We start from the raw sequence: 10,277 nt of genomic DNA, 5'->3' as shown, positions 1-10,277 counted from the left end.
AAAATTATAAAGGAAGTTTGTAGTGTTTTGATAGGTATTTTTTTTATAAACATGTTAAATGATCATTTTTAGTTTTATGAAATTCATTTTCATTTTAACAATTGGAACTAGTTCATTTGTAAGAAGAAAAAACATAATGGAAATGAGTGAATCCATTAGTTTTTTATGGACATTTTATCGACCTGTTGTCCAAGTGCTCCTTTGTGAACTTATTTGTAATAGTAGCAATAATGTTTTTTATGTTGTAAGGTGTTCCCCTCTGAAATCAACTTCCCTCTCAGATTATGTGTACATTTGTATGCCCTTGATTTAAGTGTTAGACGATTAAAATAGTTTCAACCATTCGATTAGTTGGATCGGTATTAAGTTGATTAAAAAATTAATTACAAATTATATACCATGAACCTCGCCCTTGCTCGGAAGTACCTGGATTGCCATTGTTCCACACTACTTCTAGGTAATTCTTCCTTCACAACCCATTTCCCTCCTATGAGATTTAACGCACCCTTCAGGTGCGTGAAGAGATTCTGAGGGGTTTGCTCAATGCTAATCTGATTGGGTTCCATACAGTCGATTATGTGAGGCACTTTCTTTCTTGCTGCAGTAGGATGTTGGGATTGGAGTATGGGTCCAAGAGAGGGTATATACGCTTGAAGTATTATGGGAACTTTCTTTCTTGCTGCAGTAGGATGTTGGGATTGGAGTATGAGTCCAAGAGAGGGTATATACACCTAGAGTATTATGGGTGCACGGTAGGGATCAAGATTATGCCCGTGGGCATACATATGAGTCAGCTTGAGGGTGTATTGAAGCTTGTTGATACCGAGTGGTGGATTAGTGAGTTGAAGGCAAAGTATGAGGGTAAGATTGTGCTTTTTGGGGTTGATGACATAGACATTTTCAAGGTCATAGGGTTGAAACTTCTGGCAATGGAACACCTTTTGTATCAGCACCCAGAACTGGTTGGTAAATTGGTCATTGTGCAATTTTTCAACCCTACACGCAAAGCGAGGTAGGGATGTTTTGGAGGTCTAGGAGGAGATATCTGTCACCTTAGTAAGGATAAATGAGTCATTCAGAACTGAAAGATATCAACCTATTGAATTGGTGTAGAGACATGTTTCGTTGTATGAAAGGGTTGCATATTACACAATTGCAGAATGTTCGAGATGGTATGAATTTATGAATACAATGTTTGCAGACAAGGTATTACAGAACTAAATGCCAGATTTGGAAAATCATCTCATAACCCTAAAGAAAGTACGCTGGTATTGTTCGAGTTTATTAGATGCTCTCCTTTTCTAAGTGGAGCTATTTATCCTTGGAATATTGAAGCTTTACGTGAAGCTTTAGCTGATGCTATGAATACTTCCATTACAATGCGAGATGCTGAGAAGCAAATGAGACGTGAAAAGCATTTTAGGTATGTCAGCACTCATGATGTAGCCTTTTGGGCCCAGAGTTTCATAGGAGACTTGCAAAGAACCTGTAGAGAGAACTCTCGAAGCCGATGCTATAGGCTAGGATTTGGATTGGGATTCAGAGTGGTGCATCTTGATTCATACAAAGCTCTTATCAATCCATAGACAGGTACAAACTTACATAGAAATTTGTCTTTGTATCATTGTGCGTATCAAGTTCTTTTTTGTTACAAATTTAAATGAGTAATATTAATATGCCTCTGCTTCTTTTCCATCTACGTCTTCTTGGCTTCCCAGAAATATCAAGCAGAAGGCTGAAGGTGTAGACCAAGAAAGCGTAGCCCATCAATACATTTGGGAAGATATTTTGTACTTAAGGCAACAAATTTGAATAGTCCAAGGAGTACACATCAACATTGAACCAAGAGAATGCTGTTGAATTTAAACCTAGAGTGACCTCAACTCTTCATCAGACCTCAAATTTTAAGGTAGCAGACATCAAACCATTCTCATAACTTATGAGGCTGATAGTTGATTTGTGAGAGACAGAGGCAGTGGAAAATCCAGTTAGCATTATCTTTAATGTTATGCCAGGAATACAATTCTATATCCCATTCCTACACCTAGAAATAATATGATCCATATTAGTGCCATTAGAAAATTGGCTACCTAGGATGAATCCTATGCCCTCCCAAAGTTATCAGTTGTAGGAGTAAATTCATATGCTACCCAACTAGATTTGGGGAAAGATAACTTCAATTCTAATTTCCAATGATGTTGGTTGTCTCGAGAAATAGCTCCCTGTCCAAATGTAGGTATGGCATTTTCTTCTTTGAAAAGATTCAGATTAGTAAGCTTTCATCTCTTATAAAAAATATGTCAATTTAAGTAACCAAAAAATATATATACATACACACACACACACATTACATTCTTAAATTATGTAATCAAATCTCTTATCGATCCATTTAATTACATTACATGCATGTTATATTCCTTTCTGATGGTTGGTTTAGTTTATTATTTGAAATTTCCTCCATGTTATATTTGTCCTTTCCCATTGAAATATTTAACAAATCCCTGGGCCATTATGTGAAAATGAACATCTATATTCTACTTTAGTTCTTGCTGATATATGGTCATTGTGAGTTTCTTCTATCTTTATTTTTGTAGCTAACGTGGAGGAAAAATGTTGACCTTCTGGAAGATGTTGGACACAAACATCACTTCTAGTGGCATCTGCAATGCCAAAAAGTTCATGACAATTTTCACGTGTTCTCACATTAATAGGCAGTTTGGAAAGAGAAATTATTCTCATAGCTTCTGAGGCTAGAAACCCTCTATTAAAGGCTTAAGTTGTTTAATCTGGAAACAAAGTTCATTTTCGATATGGAGGTTGTTAAAAAACATCTTTTTTGAAACCCAAATTTGTTGAGATAGTTGATTTGTGAGAGACAGAAGCAATGGAAAATCTAATAGCATTATCTTTAATGTTGTGCCAGGAATACAATTCTGTAGGTATGGCATTTTATTCTGTGACATTTTCATGTTGCTATTCCTTTCGTCTATATCTTCTTTGTTGGTTTCAATTGTGATGTCCCAACCTCAAATCTATTCAAGGTCTTTAATATCTTCATAAACCTTCATATAAATATACCCACATTGACTGCTAAGCAGAGCACTACTCACTAATTTTTTTTCAATATTTTGTCTAAATTATTCAAAGTATCAGAATTAACTTCACAAGCTAGAGGAACTAAAACACCTATCTGTAGCTGATTGATTTTTACTATAAATGAAATTTGAGTTTCATCAACATTGAGTTCATTAGAGTTGTTCTGATACTCAAAAACGAATGTGTGGCATGTTATATTCCTTTCTAAGGATTGGTTTAGTTTATTATTTGACATTTCCTCCATTTTATATTTGCACTTTCCCATTGAAATATTTAACAAATCCCCAAGGCTATTATGTGAAAATGAACATCTATATTTCGCTTTAGTTCCTCCTGATATAGGATCATCATGAGTTTCTTCTATCTTTATTTTTGCAACTAATGTGGAGGAAAAATGTTGACCTTCTGGCAGATGTTGGACACAATCATTACTTCTAGTGGCATTTGCAATGCCAGAAAGTTCATGGACATTTTCATGTGTTCTCACCCTAATAACATGTTCGGAAAGAGCATTTATTTTAGTTGCTTGACCTTCATCATTATCCTCATCAGAATCTATCGAATCACCATAAGTAATTGGCAGAAGATCTAGTGTTGATATTTGAGACATTTCTGAAGCATGAAGACAAATAATCAATTTGGCATGCTTGTAACATTAAAAGTTGACGACTTTGGAGCTTCTTTCCAAATATTTGGATGATAATGCCGACGACCATTTTCTAAGAATTGTTTGGCCCTAGGAATTTTTCTATTTAGTCCATAATTTGTGTTCTAATTTGCTAAATATACAAGGAAATATAAACCAAATAATTAAGCCAAATCCCATTCAATCAATGTTGTAAAAAGGTCTGAGCCGTGTGAGTCATCTGCCATGCTCCCATGTTTATGTTATTAAAGAAACATAGAATGAATAAGTGCAAACATAGTAAGCTATAGAAAAAACTAACAATACCATAAGTAAAATCCAGGAAGTAATAGCTACAACATATTCTACAAAAAACATCCAATGTACAACAAATAAAATAGATCTATGAATGTGTGAAGGAATAAGGTTGTCGAGTCTTACTTGAATGACATAGAAGTAGTAGTGTAGACCAAGAAAGTGTATCCCATCAATACATTTGGGAAGATATTTTGTCCAAGGAGTACACATCAACATTGAACCGAGAGAATGTTGTTGAATTTAAACCTAGAGTGACCTCAAATCTTCATGAGACCTTGAATTTTAAGGCAAGAGACATCAAACTGTTCTCATAACTTATGAGGCTAGCAACCCTCTATTAAAGGCTTACGTTGTTTAATCTAGAAACAAAGTTCATTTCATCATTATCCTCATTAGAATCTACCAAATCACCCTAAGTAACTCGCAGAAGATCTAGTGTTGATATTTGAGACATTTCTGAAGCACTGAAGACAGATAATCAATTTGGCATGCTTGCAACATTCAAAGTTGATGACTTTGGGACTTCTTTCCAATTCTTTGGATCAGAATGCTGACAATCATTTTCTAATAATTGTCTAGCTCTAGGAATTTTTATATTTTTTCCATAATTTATGATCTAATTGCTAAATATATAATGAAATATAAAACAAATAATTAAGCCAAATCCCCTTCAATCAATGTTGTAAAAAGGTGTGAGTCGTGTGAGTCATCTACCAACACTTAAGTGTGGTAAACTATAAAGGAAATCTAAGTCTCATCAACATTGAGTTCATTAGAGTTGTTCTGATACTCAAAAACGGATGTACATCATGTTATACTCCTTTTTGATGATTGGTTTAGTTCATTATTTGAAATTTCCTCCATTTTATATGTTTACTTTCCCATTGAAATATTTAACAAATCCCTAGGGCCGTTATGTGAAAATGAACATCTATATTTTGCTTTAGTTCCTCCTGATATAGGGTCATCATGAGTTTCTTCTATCTTTATTTTTGTAGCTAATGTGGAGGAAAAATGTTGACCTTCTGGCAGATGTTGGACACAAACATTACTTCTAGTGGCATCTACAATGCTAGAAAGTTCATGACCATTTTCACGTATTCTCACACTAATAGGCAGTTTGGAAAGAGCATCTGTTTTAGTTGCTTGACCTTCATCATTATCCTCATTAGAATCTATTGAATCACCATAAGTAACTGGAAGAAGATCTAGTGCTGATATTTGAGACATTTCTGAAGCACTAAAGATAGATAATCAATTTGGCATGCTTGCAACATTCAAAGTTGATGACTTTGGGGCTTCTTTCCAATTCTTTGGATCAGAATGTCGACAACCATTTCTAAGAATTGTCTAGCCCGGCAACTTTTATATTTTGTCCATAATTTATGTTCTAATTTGATAAATATACAATGAAATATAAAACAAATAATTATGCCAAATCCCCTTCAATAAATGTTGTAAAAAGGTCTGAGCTATGTGATTCATCTGCCATGCTCCCATGTTTATTTTATTGAAGAAACATAGAATGACCAAGTGTGAACATAGTAAGCTATAGAACAAACTAACAATACCATAAGTAAAATCCAAGAAGTAATAGCTACAACATATTCTACAAAAGCGTACAACAAATAAAATAGATATGAATGTGTGAAGGAATAAGGTTGTGGAGTCTTACTTGAATGAGATAGAAGTAGTAGATATGCACCTCCCATGTCCTGCAATTTCTCCTCTACCCCAACTACATGCTTAAGGCCGAATGTGAGTGGTCTTAAGAAGCCTTTGTAAGGTTTCCATAACCATGCATCATTTGCACTTTCCATTGGTGCTTCACCAATACTATCCTTCAATGAACCTGTTTTTGCAAAACTGCTCATGGTATTTCCTGTAAGATGACAAGTTTGTGGTTTGTTTTTTCTGATTGACAAGTAAGTACTACCTATACCCCTTACATTTGACTATTTTAATCCATCATCCAATTGAATGAGAATCCCAGATTGGTGATTAGAGCTCTTATTGATCCATACATAGGTACAAACTTACATAGAACTTTGTCTTTGTATCATTGTGCATATCAAGTTCTTTTTGGTTACAAATTTAAATGAGTGATATTAATATGTCTGTGCTTCTTCTCCATCTACATCTACTTGGATTCCCAGAAATATCAAGCAGGAGGTTGAAGGTGTAGACCAAGAAAGCCTAGCCCAACAATACATTGGGGAAGAGATTTGATTGTTTTAATCCATCATCCAATTGAACGAGAATCCCAGAGTGGTGACTAGATCTCTTATCAATCCATACACAGGTACAAACTTACATAGAAATTTGTCTTTGTATCATTGTGCATATCAAGTTCTTTTTGGTTACAAATTTAAATGAGTGATATTAATATGTCTCTGCTTCTTCTCCATCTATGTCTACTTGGATTCCCAGAAATATCAAGTAGGAGGCCGAAGGTGTAGACCAAGAAAGCCTAGCCCATCAATACATTGGGGAAGAGATTTTGTACTTAAGGCAAAAAATTTGAATACTCCAAGGAGTACACATCAACATTGAACCTAGAGAATGTTGTTGAATTTAAACCTAGAGTGACCTCAACTCTCCATTAGAGCTTGACTTTTAAGGCAGAAAACATCAAATCATTCTGCTTCTGAGGCTAGAAACCCCCTATTAAAGGCTTAAGTTGTTTAATCTAGAAACAAATTTCATTTTCGATATGGAGGTTGTCAAAAAACCATCCTTTTTTTATTATAATTTTCAAAAACTTTCAACTGATCATATTGTCTAGGCTTACAAAAAGAGTAATAGACAAGCCATTCTTTTGGATTATGATGGTACCATGATGCCTTAAACTTCAATTAACAGGACTCCAAACTCAGATGTCTTGCAGTTCTAAACACCCTTTGCAATGATCCAAAGAATGTGGTCTTTATTGTAAGTGGACGAGGGCAACAAACTTTGAATGATTGGTTTTCACCCTGTAAAAACCTTGGGATTGCTACAGAGCATGGTTTTTTTTCCAGGTATTTGAACTCTTAACTTTATATGCTTACATTAGAAAATCATGCAAGCCTTTGCCCACCTTTCGAAGGTTCAAATTACATCTTAACCTTTTCCATTTACATTGCCAGAGCAGGCGGCAGAAGGATGAAGAATGGAAAACTTGTGTGCCAACGATGGATTTTGGTTGGAAAGCAATTGTGGGCCCCATTATGAAGTTTTACACGGAAAGAACAGATGGTTTATTTATTGAGTTCAACGATAGTAGTATTCTATGGTTTATTTTTATCTTGCATGAAGATCTTCAAGATAGGCAGTTTATTAAAATTGTTTGGATTCAAAATGTGCAAGGGAGTAAGCAAGGGTGTTATAGTTGTAAATATTTAAACAACGATGGCTAGCTAGGGGAAACCTCCAAAATTTGTCTTGCTTATAGGAGATGATCATTCAGATGAAGACATGTTTGAGATCTTTGATAGTGCAATGGCAGCCTTACTTAAAACTACAAAGAGGGGGGACTTCACATGCACTATTGGTCAGAACCCAGTAAGGCTAATCCTGGATGATACCATTGAAGTAGTTAACATGCTACATGGACTTGAATTTGCAAGGGAAACATTGTGTGGGATCTCACCAAGGGCTATTACTTCTATTTCAGAAGGTTAATTCCAATTTAGTTCATGTATTCTTTTCTGCAGTTCAATGAATAAAACACATTTAAATATCTGAATAATTTTTTTCTTTTTGATTTTGTGTGCTTTGTTTGATGTCATGTCATTGATCATAATCTTCTATATGTTAACATTCCTTCATGTAATCGTGATGCAATTTTGAGTAGAGTTTTGAGATTAACTTCACTAGGAGCAGGACTTGTCATGCAAGTTTTGGATGGGATTGATACAGAGCATGGTTTTTTTTCCAGGTATTTAAACTCTTAACTTTACATGCTTACATTAGAAAATCATGCAAACCTTCACCCACCTTTCTAAGGTTCAAATTACATCTTAAAATTTTTCATTTACATTGCCGTAGCAGGTGGCAGAAGGATGAAGAATGGAAAACTTGTGTTCCAACGATGGATTTTGGTTGGAAAGCAGTTGTGGGCCCCATTATGAAGTTTTACACGGAAAGCACAAATGGTTTATTTATTGAGTTCAAAGAGAGTAGTATTCTATGGCACTTCCAGGATGCAGATCCATATTTTGGTTCTTGGAAACAAAGGAGTTGCAGGATCATCTTGAGAGTGTGCTGGAAAATGAGCCAGTTGTTGTCAAGAGCGGTCAGCAAATTGTGGAAGTCAAACCTCAGGTATTGTACACCAATCAAGTAGTATTAAGGCTAATTTTTTCAAGGATATGAATTTTCTTTATGTCATTTTGATCTTGCATGAAGATCTTCAAGATAGGAAGTTTATTAAAATTGTTTGGATTCAAAATGTGTAGGGGAGTGAGCAAGGGTGTTATAGTTGAACATATTTTAACAACGATGGCTAGCCAGGGGAATCCTCCAAATTTTGTCTTATGTATAGGAGATGATTTTTTAGATGAAGACATGTTTGAGATCCTTGACAGCCTTACCTAAAATTGAAAAGAGGGAGGTCTTTTCATGCACTGTTGGTCAGAAGCCAGTAAGGCTAATCCTGGATGATACTATTGAAGTAGTTAACATGTTACATTGACTTGCATCAGCAAGCAAAACATTGTCTGGGATCTCACCAAGGGCTATTGCTTCTATTTCAGAAGGCTGATTCCAATTTAGTTCATGTATTCTTTTGTGCAGTTCGATGAATAAAACACATATAAATATCCAAATAAATTTTTTATTTTTGATGTTGTGTGCTTTGTTTGATGTCTTGTCATTGATCATAATCTTGTATATGTTAACGTGCCTTTGTGTAATCATGATGCAATTTTGAGCAGAGTTTTGAGATTAACTTCACTAGGAACAGGACTTGTCATGTAGGTTTTGGATGGGATTGCTACAGAGAATGGTTTTTTTCCAAGTATTTGAACTCTTAACTTTATATGCTTACATTAGAAAATCATGCAAGCCTTCTCCCACCTTTCGAAGGTTCAAATTACATCTTAACCTTTTTCATGTGTCAAAGTAGGTGGTAGAAGGATGAAGAATGGAAAACTTGTGTGCCAACGATGGATTTTGGTTGGAAAGTAGTTGTGGGCCCCATTATGAAGTTTTACATGGAATGCACATATGGTTTATTTATTGAGTTCAAAGAGAGTAGTATTCTATGGCACTTCCAGGATGCAGATCTAGATTTTGGTTCTTGGAAATAAAAGAGTTGCAGGATCATCTTGAGCATGGTCTTGTGAGTACGTGATATTAAGGAGAGCGAAAAATCTCCACAGGATCACTTTTGTTCTTACAACATTGTAGGTTCCTTTTTTTGTTGTTTTTATGTTTTGCACAATAGGACTAGATTTACATTCATGCAATAATAGAATAGGATATTCATTGTCGCAACATTTATTTCTTTTCAAATACAAATTAGTTTCCATTCCCCTCAAAGTAGCATAACATTTACTTTCTGCAATTTTATTTTATGTAATTAGTTCTATTTATTTTTAATATGTCGTGATTCTTCTCAAATTTATGCCTTATGACATTTCCATTGCAACATCTGGTGCAATTGCTAGTTGTAGATAAATGGCAGCAAGGATATCATAATTTGGTTTGTTGGGATCCTCCTTTTTTTAACTATTTTAAAATATTTTTCTTAGTTTTTTATTCATCATGACTTTAGAGGTTGTTTCAGTTTCTAAGTTGATTGATTGGCACTAACTATATTCCATGGAAGTGAATGCTGATAGATATTCTCAATAGTGAGAACCTATGGTTCATAGTTAATGGTACTAACAAGAAATCAACTAATGTCAAATATTTAGATATATGGTAAGAGAATTATATATAAGAAAGATGACTCACTAGGCAAGCTATCTCAGACATTCTACAGGTACACATAGCAGCTAAACGTAACTTGATTAAAATGTGGAAAAATTTGTCCTCTTTTTATGACAAGACTAATGATGTTGTTATCTATTCTCCAAAGAGGAAGGTTGTTGATCTTCTTTATGTCCTTACATTGCAGTCTATTGTTTCTTAGTTGCAAGTAGTAGAAGAATGATTTAAAATTTATTATCAATATTTGAAGGAAGATCATGAATCTTTGTTGATACAACTGACTGAAAATATTGAGGCTATTTAGAACCTAATTGAATACAAA

General features: G+C 34.6%; 1 pseudogene; it reads left to right on the top strand.

The window, feature by feature from the left end:
- Positions 1–467: 467 nt before the first annotated feature.
- LOC149255063 (putative alpha,alpha-trehalose-phosphate synthase [UDP-forming] 7) lies at positions 468–8,714 on the top strand (annotated as a pseudogene).
- The last annotated feature ends 1,563 nt before the right edge of the window (positions 8,715–10,277 follow it).

Source organism: Pinus tabuliformis, chromosome 7, assembly GCF_031772625.1.
Source record: "Pinus tabuliformis cultivar Carrire ecotype Pingquan chromosome 7, CPIR1, whole genome shotgun sequence".
Classification (NCBI taxonomy): Eukaryota; Viridiplantae; Streptophyta; class Pinopsida; order Pinales; family Pinaceae; genus Pinus; species Pinus tabuliformis.
The sequence above is the reverse complement of the archived record's forward strand: the minus strand, read 5'-3'. Positions and strand labels throughout refer to the sequence as shown.